The sequence below is a fragment of the Dermacentor andersoni genome, chromosome 5 (assembly GCF_023375885.2).
Source record: "Dermacentor andersoni chromosome 5, qqDerAnde1_hic_scaffold, whole genome shotgun sequence".
NCBI classification, from domain to species: Eukaryota; Metazoa; Arthropoda; class Arachnida; order Ixodida; family Ixodidae; genus Dermacentor; species Dermacentor andersoni.
The window spans coordinates 136,212,886-136,234,212 of NC_092818.1; the positions used below are offsets into that span (position 1 = coordinate 136,212,886).

A 21,327-nucleotide genomic window follows, 5' to 3' on the forward strand; every position below is an offset into this window, starting at 1 on the left:
CCCGTCAGGCCTGTCGTTCAAACCTGGCGTGGGCTTTGTGCTCTGCGCATCCCAGGCATTATCGTTACTTATTATCATTATCTTTACGAGTGAACGAGTAAGAGGTCGCGCTTCCCTGTGGCGACGCCCGCAAGATTGGCTCAAGGCACTGGTCTGGCTGGTGTATACTTCCGTAATAAGTCAAAATAGCAAGAAATGACGTTGGACGTTTTAGCGTTTTAGTTTCCTTGTTGCTTCCAAAAAGCTAAATCGCTAGCTTTTTTTTTTTTTTTCTGCAACCGCAGCTACCTATACGTGGGGTCATGTCGCAGTGTATCCGTCGTTTCTGACCACTGCTCGCAATGTTAAAGATATCGAGTCCTTTTGGTGGGCTGCGTGACATGAGGCTTTTCGGAAAGCAGTAATTAGGAACTGCGAAAAGACATTCGAAGTCATTCATAAACTCCGGAGTATCAACGTACCGCGCACTTTTTTTTCTTTTAACCACAGCTTCCCAAATAGGGTTTAGATATTTTAGTGAACGCCATGATTGCATTATCCCTACGGGCGTAAATCTACAACGTTTGCCTGGTCTACTGTTGGATAGCTATGTGATATATTGTTATTAATAATTCTAATATTTATTATGTGCGTATGCGAAAGTCTACAGTTTAAGGCTCTTCTTCTTTTCGGACACACAACATTTGCATGTGAACAACCTTCAAACAATTTGCCGGCCCACTTCTTCCAAAACATTTTGTGAAACAGCTGACCGATACGCGGTGCGAATGGGGACAGAGGTTTTCAACTCAAGAGATGACAGGAAATTGCTTTTTTCTTTTTTCGGCTTACGGGAATAAGTTTTTGCGGCATACGGGAACATTTTGCCGGAATTGTCGCTGTAGCATTTATTTCTAAGAAATAAAGACGCACTCAGAACGCATCTAGCACACGTGCGCCACAAAATGTTCTCGCAATAAATTTTAAGCGTCAATATCCTATTGCCGAAGCCTTTAATTCACTATACTCGCGGACAACATTCTGTGGCAATGAAGGGAAAGCTACGGAGGCAAAGCGCGCACAAGTGAGAGCGCTTCTGAAAGGAGTCCCGTGTTTTTATCCGCGTTAGTCTAAGCTGGGGAAGAGAAAACATAAACATCTTATTAGCAACAGTTGAATAAGATAAAACACGCCACTGAATGTAAACGTTTCCTTATTTTGCGACGTTTCCCTTCCGCGTCTAGGCAAGCGCGAAACCGTCGCACGTGTAAGCTGCGTCGATTCAGCGTTTTGTTACGAGCAACCAAAAGCACTTTCAAACGCTGGCGGACTACATGGCGTGGTAACACCTCTGCAGAAGCTCCGCCCCCGTAGTTTTCCCTTCATTGCCACACAAAGCTGTCCGTGCTCATACGCGCCAATCAAAAGAGCCGCGTCGGACATGTATGTCAGGCAAGAAAGAAAGTACAAAAAAGTGACAACATGAATAATGTGAACAAGTCATCTGAACGAGGCCACTAACGCGTGGTTTCATTCGGATAAGTGCTTTCTGGGTGGCAGGCGATGAAACGAGCATTGTGTCAAGGACAGCCCTATAACGCGGCCATGTTATCGTTGTGCAGTTTTGTCGCCGTTCGCACATCATAAAGGGTGAATTGGCGTGATCTTCTTTCTGCTGCACACCCGTTCGACTGACATCTGTAACGCTTACTTAGACCTTTATTTCGCTGTCATTGTGTCACGAGATAGCTTTTCCCGTGCGTCGTTGATACCATCACTCCGATCGTCAGTGAGAATAATAAATCGTGCTCTTTCAATTCTAACGTTTTCGTTATCCTGAAGCATCGTAAGAAATTCATGATCGTCCAAACGCAGCTGCCTTGGCTAAACATTACCGCTGCATGATAAATATATCGCGTGTTCTTTGTTTTGAAGAACACGATATTTAAGAAAAAAACGACGAGTGGCCCTATTTCGTCATTATCCAAAGACCGGTAGTTATTGAAGTAGACATGCGTGAGTAAAAAAAAAATCAGAACTAAATCACATCTTGGAATCTATGTGGAGTGGTTGGTCTAATCCGCTAAATGTACCCGTTTTCATCCTTGCATCTTCGGCGTTGGGCAAACTCTCTCACATGCCGTCATGCACTCGTGTAGTGCAGTGTGGCACTGGCGGTTATCATCTCAAAGAGATAATTGTCGTTGGCACGGCAGAAGCGTGCCTGCGGTTGTGGCCTAATGGTGAGTGCACCGGGCTGCATTGGTGGGAAACCGAGGTTTACTCCCACCATCGGAGATGTAATTCCATTTCCTTTTTTTTTTTTTAAAGTTGGCCTATTCGGAAAGATAGCAACAGCGTCCAGTAGGCATGGTCAGGAAAGTCCTGGGGGGTTCACAAAGCAAAGCTTCGCTTTATAAAGCGGAGAACACATGACGCTGGTACACAGTTCAAGTTTTGAACAATGATGGCACTCTTCCAGATTCCAGCTTCAGTTACCCATGCATACGCCATATTTTTATGTTTTTTTTTTTTTACGTGTTGCCTTTACTCGCGCTGCGTTAACTCATTCGCATTCGGTATTACTTGGGACATTCAAGAAACCGAAGGTTTGGGTAATTTACGATGCTATGCAAAACAAAGATGGCACCGCGTTGCCTCATTCATTTAACCTCGCTCTCGTACAGCCTAGGCAAGTGAGTGTGAGAGTTACAGTTTTGCTTTTAAAGTTTCCTTGGAGTCGTTACGTGCGTTGCTGCTATGACTACAGCCACGCGGAAGTGTCGTTTATGCACGCGAATATCAGGCGAAGGCTGCATCGCCTTTGATGAGTGGCTGAGTGTGAGTAGGCGCTTGCAGCGTAATGGTTGAAGATAAGATAGCACTCGCTGCTTACGTTCCCAAATGAGTGCAACTTATCTGATTCGAGTAGAAGCAGCTGGGTGCCCCTTTCTACGCACTCGGATGACAAGCTCTCGTCGCGAGAGGCCACTTTTACATTAGAATGCAGCGTCTGCGCGCTTGAGGTTGCTGTACGCATAGTTAGCAGTTACTCGTTAACTGCGCTTTGCCTAAATGAACGTCTTTCACATAGTCCCTTCATTCATAAATTGCGCCAACACGTGTAACTATGTGCCCGAATCATTTAAGTTTCTCACAAGAAACGAAGCGAATGCAAACTCCATAGAGTAAGGGAATGAGGATAGCAAAACGTCATTTAAAGAAAAAGGGAAAGAAATCTTACAGAACATCAATAAAATGGTCGCTCACGTGAACAGTCATTCAAATGAACAATAGATGCACCAGCTTTCTATCGGTGCAGAGATGCTAAAATTCTTCGTTTATGTGAAAGCAATTCAAATATTGTTTGTAGAAGTACCCTGTGCTGCTATAAATTGTGCTGCTATAAATGAGTCAATAGCCTGAGCTTCTGCAAACACGTGTTTACGTTACAGTATACTGCCGCTGGTTAAACAGTGAAGGTCAGGGAAAAAAGAAAAGCTCACATCATGCAACAGCCATGACTTAAAAGTGATCCAAGCAAATAAAAAATACGAACGATACAATAGACATTACGCAGCAGATAGGAAAATACAAGAAGGACGTTATCCATTCTAAAAATGGCTCTGGAACGGGGAAAGTAATTTGCAGATCTCGTACTGCAGAAGTAAAAAAGAAAAAAAAAAACGTCTCGAAGCGAATAGACTTCACAATGGAAGCAAAAGCCATGAGCACGAAAAAAAAAAAAGTAGAAAGCTGAAATTGCTTTTATTGCAAAATATTTGTTTCAATCCATTCAGTCTCACTTTGATTGCTCAGTGGCCGAGAGCTCTTTCGCTTGCTGAAGAATATTTTGTTCGTCCCTCGTAGCTTGATAACGCATGCGGAAGCGATAAGAAACAAACTATTCGCGATTCCCAATCGGCTTTACACAATTAACTAATAGGCTTTAGAAAGAGAGCTAAAAAAAACACCATGAAGCACGTGCACGTCAGGCCTGCTGACGGAGCACCGATGGAGAGAGAGAGAGAGAGAGAGAGGAAAGGGGAAAGGCAGGGAGGTTAACCAGAGGGGAAGATCCAAACACCTGCGTCGGCACACCGATGTAGTCTATCAATAAGTAACGAAAGCCAAGGAAGGCGACCAACTACGTGTACACACGGAACTATAGACAGCACCGTATGTGCGAATGACTGCGAATAAACGACGCACTGCTCAAAGGCGAAAACAGATATATGACTCATCGACTCTCGCCGCTGCGTGTTGTCGCCACCAAGTCCCTCTTTGTTCTTTTAGTCATAATCAGTTTCCCGGTAGCGCGTACTGACTAGCCCAAACCCCTGACTTCGTCCCTGGTGGTTTCTCGCGGACTGCTGCAACCCTTGGTGTTGCCTTGCGTGCCAGCGAACGAGGAAGTTTATACGCTTCGGAAACTTTTACCGCCGAAACACTCTCGATCCAAGCTCCTTTAGCGCGGTCGGTGTAGATGTAGGAAGGCGTCCAGTGTTGTCCGAAACCACATAAGCACGGGAGATGCGCACATTAAACTTCATAACAAAAAAAGGTAACTGTTTTCTCTACAAAAATGACGATGGCGAGCTAACGCACTTCGGTTTTAGAGGCAGGCCTCTTTAAAGGAATAACAAGTCGAGTGTCACGAGCTTCCTTTATGCTGTTACTATATTATATGTTTGACCTTCCGGGGTAAAACAGCGGGTGTATTGGGACCTGCGACTGCAGCGCGAGGTTGCTGGTTCTATTATTGGTCTCGGTGGTCGCATTCCTGCACGAATGCAACGCACACACACTCGTGCACCACGCTTTAGGTGCGTGGTGAAGAACCAACGCGGTCAAAGTTAACCCAGAGCTCTCCAGTACGGTGTTTCTTATAACCCGTGAGTACCTTTGGGACGCTAAATGTCACGATTTATTCTTTTTTATTATTATACAACGTCGGTCATTCAAACAGCGGTGTGACTAGCGGGCAAAGTGCATCCCGCTATTTCTTATCCTACATAAACTATCTAGATATTATGAGCGTTTGGCTTTCATCTTCAAGACATTTTTGCTTCCCTATAAGCTATGCGCGAACGTAACGCTGAGCTGAGTGATGAGCCTACGCGTTAAAAATACAATCCCGGAAATTATTATTTTTTTTCTCTTTCGCGCCCGTCGTGTGAGCGCGCAAACAAACCTCGGCGCCTCAGCCGCTTCTATTCTCATGAAAAACAGGTCGACGTGGCTCTTCACTCGTTAGCGCGCCACAGCCAAGTGCGTCCCGCCGCTGGGCGTTGTGGATAACGAGAGCCGAAGCCCAGTTAAACACACAGAGAAAGGCTTCCCTGCGAAGCGGCTGCGTTGTTTTTGACAGCGCTGCTTCGATTGCGTCAAACCGGCTTGCGCGAAAGTTGGGGTGAGCCCCGCAGCGAAAGCAAGGGCGAACTGTTGTGACCGAAAGTTGTAGCAGCAAGTAGTCGTTGATAATTCTGTCCTCTCTTACTTTTGTTGTGCTGTTATTACGCGATCAACGAAAAGGGTCGATAAGCTTTAGTTCTCTCAATCTGACATGAAAACAGGTACGTCATTAGAGTGACATGAAACAGGAAAAAGAGAAAAAAAGACGTAATTTTCGGCTTGTTGATACGTACATCACTCAACAAGCTGACATTGGGAAGGCACGGTCAAGAGATGCTAATCTAGGTGTCTCCATCGATTATGTGTAATAAATGGACATACAAACGAGCAAACAACAACAACCAACAACGACGACGACGACAAAAAAGCATTGACTCGGCACTCTTTAGCGGCGAATACATTGCACGAGTCCTGACAAAACCAATGCTCACTTTAATGCTCCGAGAACGCAATGTGCCGCTTTGCTCACAGGCTACAGAATGTAACGTCAAGAGAATTCCATGGAGCTTGCACTGACGTGACGTTCATAGACGTAGGTGACGCTGTTATGTGTATGTTAAATGTCCTGTGTCCTGTGTGAACCATTTCATTCATGATCGCATTGAACTCGAGTAACGTGCTAAGCTTCCCACTAGGCAAACCTTTTCTATAAGGAGCCTCTCTCTATCAATGCGTTCAGCGTAGGCAAAAAACAAGATTAAATACAAATCAGCAAACTTCACTCTCGCAAGTTCCTATAAATATAGCAACGCAAAATTAAAACCCGTGGCCATTTGCATTCGAAAACTACCTTGCAAGAACTACTGTTCAAAGCAACGAAGCTGCAAATAAGAAGTATGAAATGCAGTCGTCCGCTTTCTTTGTCAGCACTCTGGGTGTCCCTTTGTTTACAAACTGCAGCGTGTCTTTTAAAGCCGCACGTTGTGATCCGTCTCAAAACACCTGCAGTTTTTATACTGACCAGACGCTGGTAGTTTACTTTCAGGCTGCGTGAACAGCGGATTTACACAGCTTTAGTGATCTTTAGCTACGTTTATGTTTATTTTTTCCTGACACAAACATTTTTTAGTCTTGTTTGTACGTATATCAGCCCAAGTTTTGGTTTCAGAGAGCAACGAAATAGGCCAAAGAAGGAATGTAAACACAGCTGGGCACGTGATCGCGCAAAACTGTGACGTTAGCACGCCAGCGCGCTCGCCGGCGCGCGAGCTTTATGTTGCTAGTTCGTCTGCTACGCCTGCACATGCTTTGTGATGTCCTCGCCATCCTCGTCGTCCTTGTTTTCGTCATCCAGCGGCGACTATTTCCTGCAGGCGGGAGTCGCCGCCGAATTAGACGTGGCCAACCACATTTGATTGTATCCACTACTGAGCAGCGACTCGGAAACTACGGCTAGCGACACCTATCAATACGCGTAAGCAGCGCTACTAGTAGTATAGGAACTATTCGTCCTTTCATCCTCCCCACATCCCGCTCCCATGTGTTGGGTAGCAAACCGGTTGAGCTAAACTGATTAACCTCCCTGCCTTTGTTTCTTCACTTTTTCCTTTCTTCCTTCCTTCGTCGAGGGCACTATGTGAATGAAGCATATTCCGGAGCAGGACACAAGGCGGGGTAAATATCGGCCAGCATCAAGCTTGGGGGTACGTAGTCTTAGTAGAGAATCATTGGACAGCCCTAAGCTCGATGGGTTTTGTTTATACCAGGCACGCTCGAAATGAAACGAGCAAACTGGCTGCTCTTCAACGGGGTCCATTCTAAGCGTCCCGTGACGAGCAGGAACTCAGACCACCTCTGCCGCTTATCGACGCCGACAGTAGTGAACGAGCAAGCCAGGCGAACTGGCGATCGCTGGGAAGCGGTATAAACTTAGCTAGCTGGCCGTCGGATCCGAGGCCTACGGCCCTTGCGATTCGTCCGCAGCTCCTAATAACAGGCCGAACAGGCCGGAGCATTCTCCAGAAACTAGGCCTAAACCCAACAAGTAATCTTAAAGCCACACACCCCACCCCCGCGGCCATTCAGCAACTCCTCACGTTTCATCCACTGCCAAAAAACATGCATCCAGTGCATCACCAAGCTAGACGCACAGCCTGCCCTCAGGCTCTCTACAAACACTACAACTCCCACAAAGAGGCCGTCTATGTTATGCAGCCGAATACCCCGCCTCACCAGCATACGATATAAGCGTCGTTGCCAGCAACTTGTTGCAACAAACAGCGGGATCCGTCAGAACGGACACTTCGCTAGACGCCAAAGAACCGACAATAGCACTCGCAATCTCCTCCACCAGGGCCACACTAATCTTTACTGACTCAAAAGCTGCGATACAAAATTTCCCCAACGGAAGGATTCACACCACCGCTATCAAAATTCTAACCTCCACTCAACCTCCCTTAAGGCCCATCCAGTTAATATAGGTCCCCGCACACGCAGTCCATCTAGGCAACGAAGCCGCCCACGACACCGCTCGAGCATACGTCAACCGAGCAGGGCAGGTAGTCGAGCCAGGAAGCGCCCGCGGTAGAATGGTTACGTACCTTGAAATCTTACTCGATTTCAGGGAGCAAAGACTTCATTATCCACCACCTCATAAATTCTTAACTAAATTGGAGCAGGTTACGTGGCACCAGCTACAAACCCGCACCTTTCTCTCCCCTGCCCATCTAGCACTTATACACCCGGGGCAGTTCTCGCAAAAGTGCACTCTGTGCGGAGCCCTAATAGCAGATTTATACCACATCCTTTATAAATGCTCTGAGCTCCAGCCACCTTGTGGGCGGCTACTCACCGACCTAGAGCGATGGGAGCTCGCGGTGTCCAGCTCCGACCCAGTCGTCCAGGAACAGCTGATGCGCTGGGCTTTGGAAGTCGCCGAGGGCCACCAACTCCCACTACGGTCTCCCACTACGGCCTGCCTCGCAAACAGATTGTGGTTTTGGCACGTAAAAACGCAGAACCTATATTTTTTTCCTTCATTCTGAATTACTTAGGTGCTGAGAATGCAAAAATTGCGAGAAATCGTAATAGTCCTGTGAACAAGGACATTTCTGCAGTCATCTGCTATTTAACGGTTTGTCGCTGTTTATAGGGGATAAAACGCCAGAAGATAATGTGCCTAAAGATTAGCAGTGCAAGTATAATGTTTAAAACAAACCAAGCGGCGCTAAAAAAGGAAGCGCGTCGATATGCTCAATGAAGCGTGTAGAAGCAACAACACTTCTCAAGCACACAAACACACGCGCTTATCACTAGTTCAACGTAGTGCGGGAAGCAAAGGGTCTTTAAGTCCGCCCCGAGCCATCTTACATTCCAGTCACTGAGAACACCGCGCAGTACACACGCAGTCGCACTGCTCGAGACGCCTGCAGCATACGAAAATCAGCGGTTTGTTTAAAAAAGCAGTCACGAGTCATCAATTTAGAGCACCTAATGCCTCCCTGCTGTGCACAAGTTTCGTAGGCGCAACACCATTCTTGGCCTCGTTCTCAGAGGTTGTCTTCGGAGGGAGCCGTACCAGGCGCCCATCAAACACGGAAATAATTTTTTTTTTTTTTTTTTTTTACTTAGACCATTCTGGAACGTGTTTCCTGTTGCAACCAGTCATTAGCTGCAATTATTGCCCTTCAGCTCACGCTCGCCCTTGAATCTTTTCTTAAAAGCGTTTGGATATTCTGCCTATTTACCGTCGAATTTGAATTCTTTCCTTGTCCATTGTGCTGCACTCGTGATAAGCGGTGTGTTAGGTGGGCAAGTAAAGAGACCAGTGCGTTCCGAAATTGCATCAATTGTGCTGCTTCGGCGCTTTCACATCGGCTGGTTGACGTCGGCGCAGAGCCTATCATGTTGGTATGGTGCTCAGCCTACCGCGTTCGAATGGAGCACCGTCAACTTTTGTTCGCAAAGGCGACTTGCCTCAGCTTTTGTGAGGCGACGTATTGGAGTGTTGCAGATTGCTTTTGACCACTTGCAATTGCTTAACACTCACCTATATCACAGCACACGAACATTCCGGCATTTCGCTCCCTCTTCCTATTCTCCCAAATCTGCACCCCTCTTCCCCTCAATGCGAAATGCGGACTTACCAGCCAATGGTATAATTGGTAGGATTTTGCGAAGAAAGTCAGTCACCGGTCATTTTGTCGCAACCACGGGCCAAAATTAAACAAAAACATAAAAGCGAAATCGTTTCTAAACTCCGACATATTACAAGCCGAGGTTCCAATTCGTCTCAGAGCATTTGAATGGCCTTAACGCGCTTTGGCCGATGGAGTATTTTCAGGAAAAAAAAAACCTTGCCTACCTTAGCGTCGGATCGCAACATTCAACATAATTTTAGCTCGCTGTAAAAAACCACAGAACTTAAGGAAAAGGAAATTATATCTGTAGCAGGAGGCATTTACATTTCCACCTGATCTATCCCCCAACTAAATCTAATCTAACCTAGAATACAATCTATGCAGTCGTACAGTGCGCCTCCTACAGCCCTTATGCTAATTCGGCAGACAGTGGCGGGAACCCCCGCGGCCATGTCATTGAACCACATTTTCAAAAACAAACCCAACACGTGCTTCGCATGCGCGACTCTCGCCTTCATATCCTCGACATCTTTGTTTTCCGGTCCCAATTTCAGGGAGGCCGACCTTGGCTACGAACTGGTCGGTAATACGATTCAGAGTTGCGCACAAATAGGACAAACAAAATGACGACAGGCAGCCAGGCAAGCAGTCCCTCTCGCTGGCTTTATAGACAGAACCAGGCACGTAATAAATTCACCCAGGCCGACGCTCAGAGTACGGTGTGGACCAAAGTTCTGTAGTAAAGCGCGACGTTCCCCTGCTTTCCAGGTCAGTGTTCTGGCACTACCGCGCTTCACGATGCCGCGCCGGGCTGGCAAGCGACCAAGCGAAGCACGTTTCCGCCTTGCAGGCCGCTGATGATATCAGGTAGCGTTGCAGCAATTTGCACGCGCCAGCGACTCAATACGGAAGGGGCTGTCGCGCAGCGTTGTAAACACTGTCGCCGGTGCCGGTGTTGTGTTTCCCATTATAGGCGTCGCCTTTGAGTCGCAAGAGTCGCCGGCTGAAAGGCGTAGTGGTGTGGGAGCATGCCGGTGATTTCAGGGTTGGGAGTTGATAGAGGAGCATAGTATCCTGCGCGGCGGCCATTACACAGCTTGTATTGATGTCGTAGTGACCGGCTTCTCGAAGCGCGAGCACGCGAAGAAGCTGCGCAAACAAGAATCGCGACCGCGAGACAGGCACGCGCAGGGCCTATAGACAAATTATTAACTGTGATAACCAGGTGAAAAATGGTCACCGTCAAGAAACGAAACAACGTACGCGTGATGGTAGCATGGTGCACTGATGTCCATCCTATCCACAATATTTGGATACTAGCTTGGTGGGAAGCTGCGTCCGTGACCTCAAGTGACAAGAACCTTTAGTCATAGACAGCGCAATCCTCGTCACATTGGTCAAAGAGAGACGTCCGAATTTCCTTTTGATCGTCTTAGTTCTCTCTGCGCTATACTTTCCGATCATATGATGTTTAGTTTACGCGTTTCTTTCACATTAACTCCACATTAATGCAGTAGTAGTAATCACTGTGTGTTGACTAATCTCTCTCTTTATTTTTCACTGCCATTTTACTAAAGAAAAGGCAGTCTTGGCAGTCTTGTCATGGACGCTGTTATTGAACATTACCCAAAAAGTTTCAATGCAGTCACCAAGTCACTTAGGCCAATTGTAAGCGGTTTATTTTGTTGTAGTCAGGCGTATTCTGAATTCATGCGCACTGGCTATCGCCCAGCATCTAGAGCAACAACATCACCACAGCAAACTATAAAGTTTCGAAGAAAGTATTCCATTGAGCTTGCATTATTTTTCATTAAAGAATAGAATGTGAATGATACTGAAAACAAGTTCTACTCCTGTCACTAGTGAATTATCTTTAGATATAGGAAAGTGTCTGACTTCATACAATATGATATTTTATTATTATTTCGTACTGCGTTTCTGATTATTTCCTGCTTTCTTACCTTGCTTGCCGGAGAAAATTGAATTGCGTCACATACTTTGCTTGCAATGCTTTCCTTGCAAGGAGTTCGGGCGCACGCATCTGCGCTCAGTTTGACGTGAATGCGTGTAAAGGGGTCACAGACTTTGCAAGATTTCTCGAAGCTTTTGTCTGCGCTAGTCGTTGAGAGAATGAGATGGTCGTGTATTTAATTATTTCAGCTTTTCCTGTGAGAGATGGGCACATGAAGTGATGTTTGAAAAAAGAAAGCCCATTATACTTCAATATACCGTACCGCGATGCGCGTTGCAAAAGACGGCTCATGCAAACGCTGAAGTATGTGTACACGCGATATTATTTTCTGAATAGCAGCGCTCTTGCGTACAAATGTCATGGATAGTGTTATTGAATACTACATATTCAATTAAGACATCGCACCGCTTGTAGAAACGCGCTTGCGTGCGTTTTGTTCAGCAAGGTTAATGGCGATATCCTAATCGTGTACGGTAAGCGAACATTCATACGCAAGACGGGTGAAACAATGCTGTCTGCTGAAGCGTAAGCATTAGGCACTTACTTGCATCATGATTTGCAGAGCTTTCACGGCATTTCACAATTTCAGAATTGAGTCCCATCAAAGTGTCATCCTCTCTTGACGCGTTAGTATTTTGCCAACCAGCGTGGAACGAAGCTTTCTTTAAAAAAAGAATGATACATACATTCCGTTCGAGGCTTATTTTTGAATAGTATGTAGAGGGGCCACTCACAAATGTATAGCCACCTAAAGCTTGACATCCTTCTCTATTCACGCCAGGTAAAAGAACATCGTTACGCAAAGCTTGCATTCGAGCGTTGCAAATTGAGAGGTGTGAACGCTGTCCTAGGCTCGGCCTGATACGCTTCACTCACTGGTATACTGGTATTCAGTGTCTCTAGCTGTCATAAGGAATACCCTTAAAGGTAGTATTACGGCTACATTCTATTACGGTTCCAGCATGTCGTGTCTCCAATACTCGGCCGCCGCCGATATATTTCCCGACGCTGAATGCGCAGTTAAGTTGGTCGGAAAAGTCGTCGTGGTTGTTTTTTTTTTTTATTCTAACCGTAGCGAATCACCTGACGTACGGCTGTGAAGATTTGGAGTTATAAATATACGCACCATTTCTGCGTTTGCTGCTGCATCGCTCATAACATCTGATTTCTGATAGAAGATTTTGTGCAGCCGGTGATGAATAAATGGCTCTTACATTTGTTTTTCACACACGCTATGCACCTTCTTACTTCAAGTACCTGAGTAAAATAATAAATTTTAGAACACAGGGTCAGGTAGCGAAGTAACCCTTGCACAACCTCGTGTGCTTTCTTACATTTTTTGCTACACCCGTTCATTTCAGGTACTGCGGTTAACGTTTGCGAGTGAGACAGCAAAACTATCGCGTGCTTTTGGTTGACTACTGTGGAACAAGCTTCTTGGAGTAAAACATTTAACTAAAATTGGTGTGTGGAATACATGAGATCATAAAAATCCCGCGGGAGATTTTAAATAATCCGTATCAAAGCGCAACATTCCAAGCATATACAGACCGCTCGTTTGTGTACGCCCCAAGTCAGATTTCATACCCATGCATTCGTGAATTACAGAGAGAAGAAGAGTGCGCGCCATGAGCCTGCCGTGGTTGCTTCGCGGCTATGGCGTTGGGCTGCTGAGCACGAGGTCGCGGGATCGAGTCCCGGCCATGGCGGCCGCATTTCGATGGGGGCGAAATGCGATAACATCCGTGTACTTAGATTTAGGTGCACGTTAAAGAATCCCAGATGGTCTAAATTCCCGGAATCCCCCACTATGGCGTGCCACATATTCAGATGGTGCTTTTGGCTCGTAAAACCCACAATTTTTTTTTTTTTTGGCGTGCACCATGTACTAAGATGTTGATTATGCATTACTTAAGGGCTGCATGGTACTATTACTGGTACCTACACCATTATTAATTGAATAACGTATTTTAATATGGCCTTCCCTGATAAGCCATGGTTATTGGTAGCGTAATCAACTTCTGATTTCTCATTGTGTACTCCGGCGAGCCAAGGAAATCCGGTTTTAGAAAGGTAGTTTCAATAAATGGGCACCTATACTAAAGACATTCTTTGAATCGCTAAGCGTTCTAAATGCTTCTGATGTCCCGGAAAAATGAAAACAAGTTCTACACTGCGTAGCCACAAATGCACTGTCGGGTCAACAATTCACGTTATGCCGCATGCGATCTTAATCGCTTGCTATAAGCATATACCTGTTATGCGGACTTGACATTTCTGTCTAAAACGTGAAAGAGCTCATTACGACTTTCCAGAAATAAAAGTCGCGCATAAGCGGTATTTGTCATGTCGACATTTCAGAGGCATCAGTAAGTGCTGCACCTTTTTTTTTTTTTACGGCGTCTTACAAGCATTTCTGTTGCAACTTTCGTTTCGCTGCTGGTTTTGCTGTAGACCCACGCGTAAGAAAAGCAGGCAAAGCTGGAGCCACAGGAACGCCGCACAGTCACTGCATTCGGGAAGTATACCATTAGTTGCAGATTTGGGCACAAAGCTTCGAGAGAAATTGTAACTCGGCGAGCGCTGTTTACGGGAAGCATGAGTCATCCAAAAAGTCAATCTAAGCTCAGGCACAGCGGTAGTCACACGTAAAGGCGCGGCAACAGCGGCGACGTGTTGCATAAATCATCGGCATAGTCACTCGACAGCTGCTAGCGCTCAGGGCTGTTTGGTCGTCGCGAAAGGATTCCTGCGGCTTCTCGCGTTGCCGACGGAGGCGCTTCACTTTCGACTTAGCTTGCCGAAACTGTAGAAGGAAAAAAAAAGAGTGTGTACTTTTTTTTTTTTTGTCTCCTTCGGGACACATTTCTCATGCACCACATGATGAGCGACGCAACGGCGGCCGTCACGGTATAATGCGTTACTCCGGCGAGTAAATTTCCTGCCAAGGCAGCTTGTGCCAGCAAAAATTTATAAGAATTTCCTCGCAAGAAATTTTTGTAACGCGAGGCGGTTTTTCTGCACAATATTGCCTTTCATTGTGCTCAAGCTGGCTTCTTTTAGAAATATGTTGCTCGTCCAACAAGTGTCCTTGCGTGGAAAGCGATAAAAATAAAGAAATGAAGTAGACAATGTTAGCGTAGTGCTACCAAGCTATTGAAGTTTCCGAACGCATTTCCTTGCTCTTTTCAAGAACACAGACACACAAATAAAGAAAGAAAATGAAAGAAAGAAAGAAAAGAAAGAAAGAAAGAAAGAAAGAAAGAAAGAAAGAAAGAAAGCCTACGCGTCTCTTTGTTCAAACCAGAGCAAAATGTCTTTGCAAATACACAGCTGTTACTTTCTCGCCGAGTCCAGCCCAATGCTATACGGTTCTGAAAGCACGCGCTCGCATTCAGGACGCCTCTACAATCGTCGGTGGGACGTGAGCGGCATAGCGGCCTCGTGGGGAGATAAGGAGCACGCGCGATGCGGCACTAGTCGAGAAAGATTCTTTATTCTCCCCCATCATCCTCACCGTGGTGGATGCATGCAAACCTCTTGTTACGCGAAGCGAATCTGAACCTTGCGATGTCAGCCTGCGGCAACGTCTGTGGCGTACTTAAATCGTGTACCATTCGCTCCGCAAGCTCGCGATATCGCCGAAAGCGTAAAACTGAAACTTCCGAGACCGTATCGCTTTTACATTCATTAATGCGTCAGCATTAGGAGTGCAAGTGGAAAAAAGTGTCTATGTGTGAAGTGTGGGAGGCCGTTCACGTGGAGAGCTTAGAAGAGCGTGTATATATATGCAGAATGTTACAGCGAACACTTTCAAAAATTTTTGAAGGTTGCCTGTGGCAGACAGCTCAATTCTAGTTTATAAGCCGGTCTACTAGCTCTAAGCGGCGGACACTACTTGCGCAAGAAATTAAAATGTCAAATTGAATAATTAATAAGAATTGACTAATTAACTTTATAGGTAATTATCTCATGACCCATATTGAAATTTGCATATTGCAGGCGGATCCACTTGGAACGAATTTTCAGGGCGACACCAGTTTCGAGATATAAATTCCCGAACTTTGCGGAGAAATGCATCGACGTTCCAGTTACTTGTGTGTTTCAGTGCAAGAAACAACGTTTCGTTAACAAGTTAACTGGAACGCCAATGCACTTCGCATAGTTCGGGAATTTATATCTCGAAACTAATGTCATCTTTAAAATTCGTTCCAAGTGGATTCGTCTTCCCAAGTCCACAGCTATAATTTGTAAATTGCAATATGGGCCATAACGTAATTAGTTAAAAACATAATTGATAAAATTTTATTAATTAGTCGATTTTGCATCTCAAGTTTTTGTGCAAGCATTGTCCACCGCTTCGTGTAGACCAGCTCATGAACTAGAATTACGATACCTGCCACAGGCAACGTTAAAGATTTTTGAAAGTATTCGCTGAAACACCCTGTTTATATATATACACAGACATACACGCTCTTCCAAGTTCTCCCATCCCTCCTCTAGGTTCCTTCACTTCATGCACGCACGCACGCACGCACGCACGCACGCACGCACGCACGCACGCACACACACACACACACACACACACGCACGCACACACGCACGCACACACGCACGCACGCACGCACACACACACACACACACACACACACACACACAGATAGATAGATAGATAGATAGATAGATAGATAGATAGATAGATAGATAGATAGATAGATAGATAGATAGATAGATAGATAGATAGATAGATAGATAGATAGATAGATAGTAATGCAGTCTGAGCTGTTTTGCCTTCGTTAAGCGGTACATTAAAGCTCGTTTTACTGGCGTGGCAACTTTCAACGTTTCCTGCGTGCTGCACGGGAGAAGGAGAACCTTTCAGAGACCAGAAGGAAGACAATCAAGGGGCTAGCAGTCTAGAAACTAGTGTCCGAGTGACAAGTGCTCAAAGTGCGGAGGCCTTCGCAGCCGCATAAACACAAAAGAAGGCTACTGTGAAAGCAGCTTACTGAGGCGAAGCGCCATTGAGCGCCCGGCCTTTCGTTTTCCTGCGCAGAGCGAGTTGTCACTGTCCAGTGCCGCAACGCTTGGCATTATTCGAGACAATAATCCTTCTGTGCCGCGGCCTGTAGAAGCTGTCTCGGGAGTGACGGATTAGGCTTCTGCGCTAGAGCAGACGGCGGGTCAATGACAATATGGTGGGGGCTGAAGAACGAGCTTGTGAAGTCGCTGCTTTATCTCCTTCTTTTGAGGGTCTACGCTATAGCGCTGACTCAAATGAACACCCGCTTATGCGACGCGTCCTTGAGGGTCAGCGTACGTTTTCTCTGTTAGTATTTCCTCAATTTGTGTTGCGCTGCAAGAAGCCACATTATTTCCTGTTTTCTTTTTTTTTTACGATTTTATGCAGATCATTATTTCCTTTGCTGTATTCTCCTTTGGAGACGGCGACATAACAAAAACTAAAGCACCGTGAAGAAAGAAGAAGAAATCCCTATTTTTTTTTTTTTTTGTTCCTGTGTTCTTTGTATCAGCTGTGTGATCCCGGCAGTTCTTCGTATGATTTCCAATGACGCGCTCTTCGCCGACGAGACGCACTCCGGTTAATGAGATCAGGACTAAATGCAAAGGCAAAAAGGAGTGGCACGGGGGCCGAAGGCCGGGATTTATTCGCTGATCCACTGCAAACGCCCGCGTCTAGCCGCTATGCTACTAGACGTCATGGAGCGTTATTGAAACAATAGCATCACTGACTAGCAGACGGGATCTTTTAGACGACTTTTGGTGGCTCGTGATCAGCGCTCAGAGATACGTTGGCCTGGATTACCTAGTACGCGTCCGCGCTCGCAGTATGCAGTTACGGGTAACGTTAATCGGCTGTACGTTTCTCCACCATTTAAAGACTCGGACAGTAACAACAGTAGATCGATACCCAAGCATACCAATAATCGGAACGCGTCATGTATGAGGCGTACGGGTCTCTCTCTCTCTCTCTCTCTCTCTCTCTCTATATATATATATATATATATATATATATATATATATATATATAAATGCAGAATTAGCGGATCAAGCAGAGTTCGGTAGGTCATGCATCAATCATTTCTTCCCTGCCATCGCTTTTCCTCCCTCCAAAGAATGTATCTCCTGCTGCGCACGACTAATCCAGGCTTAACTACAAAGGGTGTCTCAACTATCATGCACCAAGATATAAGCGAGAGATAGCAAAGACCTAGCATGGCGCCCTTTGGCCACACCTGGCTCTTGCGTCATTAAACATCAAATATTCATTCATTCATTCAAACAGCAAAGAGAGTAAAGGCAGGGAGGTCAACCAGACGAGATATAAATATATGCACATGCTACGTAGCTGGATAGAACCAAGGTAGTATTGTTTGCTGTCGCTTGGAGATACTCAGATTATTTTTTTTTTTTGCATTCCGTCGAAAACATAATTAGTCTTAGATAATGAATAAGCTTCTCAAACATAATAATTAGATGAAAAATGTCAAAGAGAAAATTCCAGAGCAACATGAAAAAGTGCTGATACAATTTTTTGTTGCTCAATACGTGCTACATGAAAGTGTTTTTACGAGCGTGAAAGAAGCCCGCAAATACACGCAAAATTGCAGCACGACTGGCCGCTCGAGGCACTTTACGTGTATTCACGGGTTGCCTTCATGCTTGCAAAAACGCATTTATGTGGCACGTATTGAGCAACAAAAAGTTGTATCGGGACTTTTAATGTTGCTCTAGAGTTTTTTCATTGACACTTTTCATGTAATTATAATGTTAGAAGTTGATTAATTAGACGGAATGCAAAAAATAATCTGAGTATCTCGAAGCAACGGCAAACAACATTACCTTGGTTCTGTCCAGCTACATGGCATTTACCTATTTTTAAATCTTGGTTGTAGGGTAGCCAACCGGGCTCAGTCCTGGTTAACCTCCCTACCTTTCCTTTATCATTTGCTCTCTCTCTCTAAATCTTGGTTGTGCATGAGAGTTGGGGCAACCGATATATCAAAGTCAAACCTACCCTCCATTGGTGCGTGTTGATTATGCACTAGCCATAGGTCTATTATAGCTGCTTTGCATAGTAGATGAGACAGTCTTTGTGCGCTTGTATTCGTGTGTGTATCGTGCTTCATGATATCTTCGTCTCTGTATTACTTTTTTTTAAATTTTTTGTTGAGCAATGCGTTTGGGATTTTCGGATATCCGGCACGGACATAGTCTATACCTTCCCATGCTTCTACGTCTAAATAATAATAAAAAAGGTTAATTGAACCGACCGCTGGGTTACTCTTGCTACAGGTGACGACCGTGGTGCCCTTCACATTTTTTTTCTGAAGGAAACCTTATCAAATCTTTTTCAAGCTTAAGTTGCGCAGGGTCTCTTTTTTATTTATTTTGGTCTTTGTTGTGTGTACTTCTCGTTACGTCGAAGTCTAATATAATGTCTGCTAAAGGAAGGCAAACAGATTGAAGGCCGGCGGAGGATTACATCATGCGATGAAATTAAAAAATTTTCAAAGACAGAGTGAAGTAGACTTGGAGAAAGCTGAGGTAACCGGAGATCTCTAGGACCGCCCCCCCACCCCTCCTTCAGCGTAGACGAAGCTGACGATGATATCAAATGTGTGTCCTCGCTTTCTTTTTTCTTTCTTTGTCTTCCTAGCTTTCGCGTAACGCTGTGCCCATGGTTATTACAGCGAAGCTGCTGGCGCCTAGCTGGTCGGCATTTTTCGTGTTCGCGTCCGTCACCAAACATGTGGGTCGATTCCAGCGGCAGTGCAGCAACAGGAGCAGTGGTTCGTACCCCCGTAACGCAGAGGCTTCAAGCAGTCAGCAAAGTGATGTGAATATTGCATACATTCTCTGTAATCACGCATACAGCATACAGAACAGTTTGAATAAAGAACAAGCACAACAAAAGACATTCATCCGAACTACATAATTGATGATAAGACGCTCCTGATAACAATGCGAATCACGTGACGCTCCCGGCATACATTTCACGGTAAAGATTGCTGTTGCGAAAGTTCCCGCGCGGACGGTAGGGGGGGGGGGGGGGGGGGGGGGTGAGTTGACGCAGGGAGTGACGTCGCTAGCTATTCGTATTCAAACGAACCAGCCTAGCAGCTGATTTCAATGTTGTTTCAACACCGCTATGGGCCGCGTCGTTCTGTTAAAATTCCTATTACTCCCATTGCTACCATTGCTCTAAATCACCGTTACTACCTTTTATCTAAAGCTATAAAGCATTGCATACCCACCCTCCACTCTTGTAGTGGTGGTTTTCAGCAGCTTCGCTGGACATGCGAATTCGCAGGGCCGGGATGGCGAGTCAGTTTTTCAGTAGTAACCGCTTATAACAGAAGTGCTGCCCTGTACCCACGATTTCACTACATTAGATGTCCACTGCATGCAAATCGGTATCTACTGGTACTTGCCACACTAGTTAAATGCGAGCGGCACCTCAAGGTAGCGCAAGGCCTTCGTTTTCTGAGCTGTTCAGTCAGCCATTAGATCTCGAACCCATACGTTAGAAGGTGAGATGCCGTAGTCTTTATTGTTGCTTCCACCGTAAAGCAGTACCTACGAGGAGATGTCATGCTAAATCTATTCGCGCTCGTAATTTCCTTTCTTTCTTTCTTTCTTTCTTCCTTCCTTTCTTTCTTTCTTTCTTTCTTTCTTTCTTTTTCTCGTTTGTTAGTTACTTTTATTCTTGTTTTCGCAAATTAAGCGTGCTGTGAAATATTGCTTGTTAAGGGCGAAGGACCACGATGTCAAAGCGGACATCTAACTATTTCGTATCAAAAGAGTAGCTATCAGCACTCGGCGTTTCTAAGTGGTCTCCCTCACAAATATCATCCTTTTTCAACTCGTTGAACAATGGTATCATGTTTGTTTTGCCGACAACGATGCTTGTTGGCTTCAGGTACCTAACGGGAACCGGTGTACTCTACGTAGCGTGGCCCGTAACTTATGCAGCGGCAGCGTTATTGCTGTACCTCTGGGCTTTAGGAGCGAATTTCTGTAATGGAAAGCGCTGGGGCACCGCTATTCTCTGCGCCGCTTTACCAAATGACAGTATACGACAGACTGTTCTATTTCTGCTGCAGTTCTTGCTGTTCTCTAGCTTTTGCTATATAGGGAACATGTCAAGCATGTTACCCGTTTCCACCAAATCGAAAGCGAGGTGTAAGAGCTTTAGTTTTCGTGTAGCATGGCACAGGAAACGAGAAAATCCTTAGGTACAGGATAGAAGCAAAGCGAAATTGTCATTTGACGCATTTAAAACGGAAATTGCCTAATATCTAACCCGTTTCTGGAATTATTCCTCATAGAAGAGTGATTACGAATGTTATTGTCATGCGAGATTTTTTCTTTTTTTTTATAACGTAGTCGAAATTTTCCCCTCTTTATTTTTCGATAAAATAGGGCTATCCCACTCAAATCTGTCATGTTAAGGAAAAGAGTGTCATTAAGATCATAATAATAGCGTCGCCGGTCATCGCTTACTTCGCCTTTTCACTCGTTAAACGGCCGTTCTGAATAAACGTGATCTACATATTCCATTTCAAAAGGGCGAAGCGTCAGCCTAGCTTGTATTCACATTTTTCCCTCCACGCCCTCTCCAAGCGTGTCACTACGCAAGAGAACGTCTTGCTACGTCGATACTCATTTTTTTTATTTTTTCATCGCACAGCTGGCGCTGTCAACAAAGAATTGACGCGCGTCCTTCCCAGTCACAGCTGCTACTCGTGGCGCCAGAGCATTTATTACTTAAGTTATCTTTATCTCGCCACCTGCCGTTTGCGAGCGTGTCGTTCTTGGTTGTGCCTCCGTGTGCTCTTGCGTTCTACACGCTTTTCC

The 21,327-nt window shown here is 45.4% G+C and overlaps 1 protein-coding gene across 2 annotated transcripts in view; it reads left to right on the forward strand.

Annotated features, from left to right (window-relative positions):
• LOC126531227 (dopamine D2-like receptor) overlaps positions 1 to 21,327 on the forward strand; it is a 457,194-nt gene that overhangs the window by 1,377 nt on the left and 434,490 nt on the right. The window lies entirely within an intron of this gene.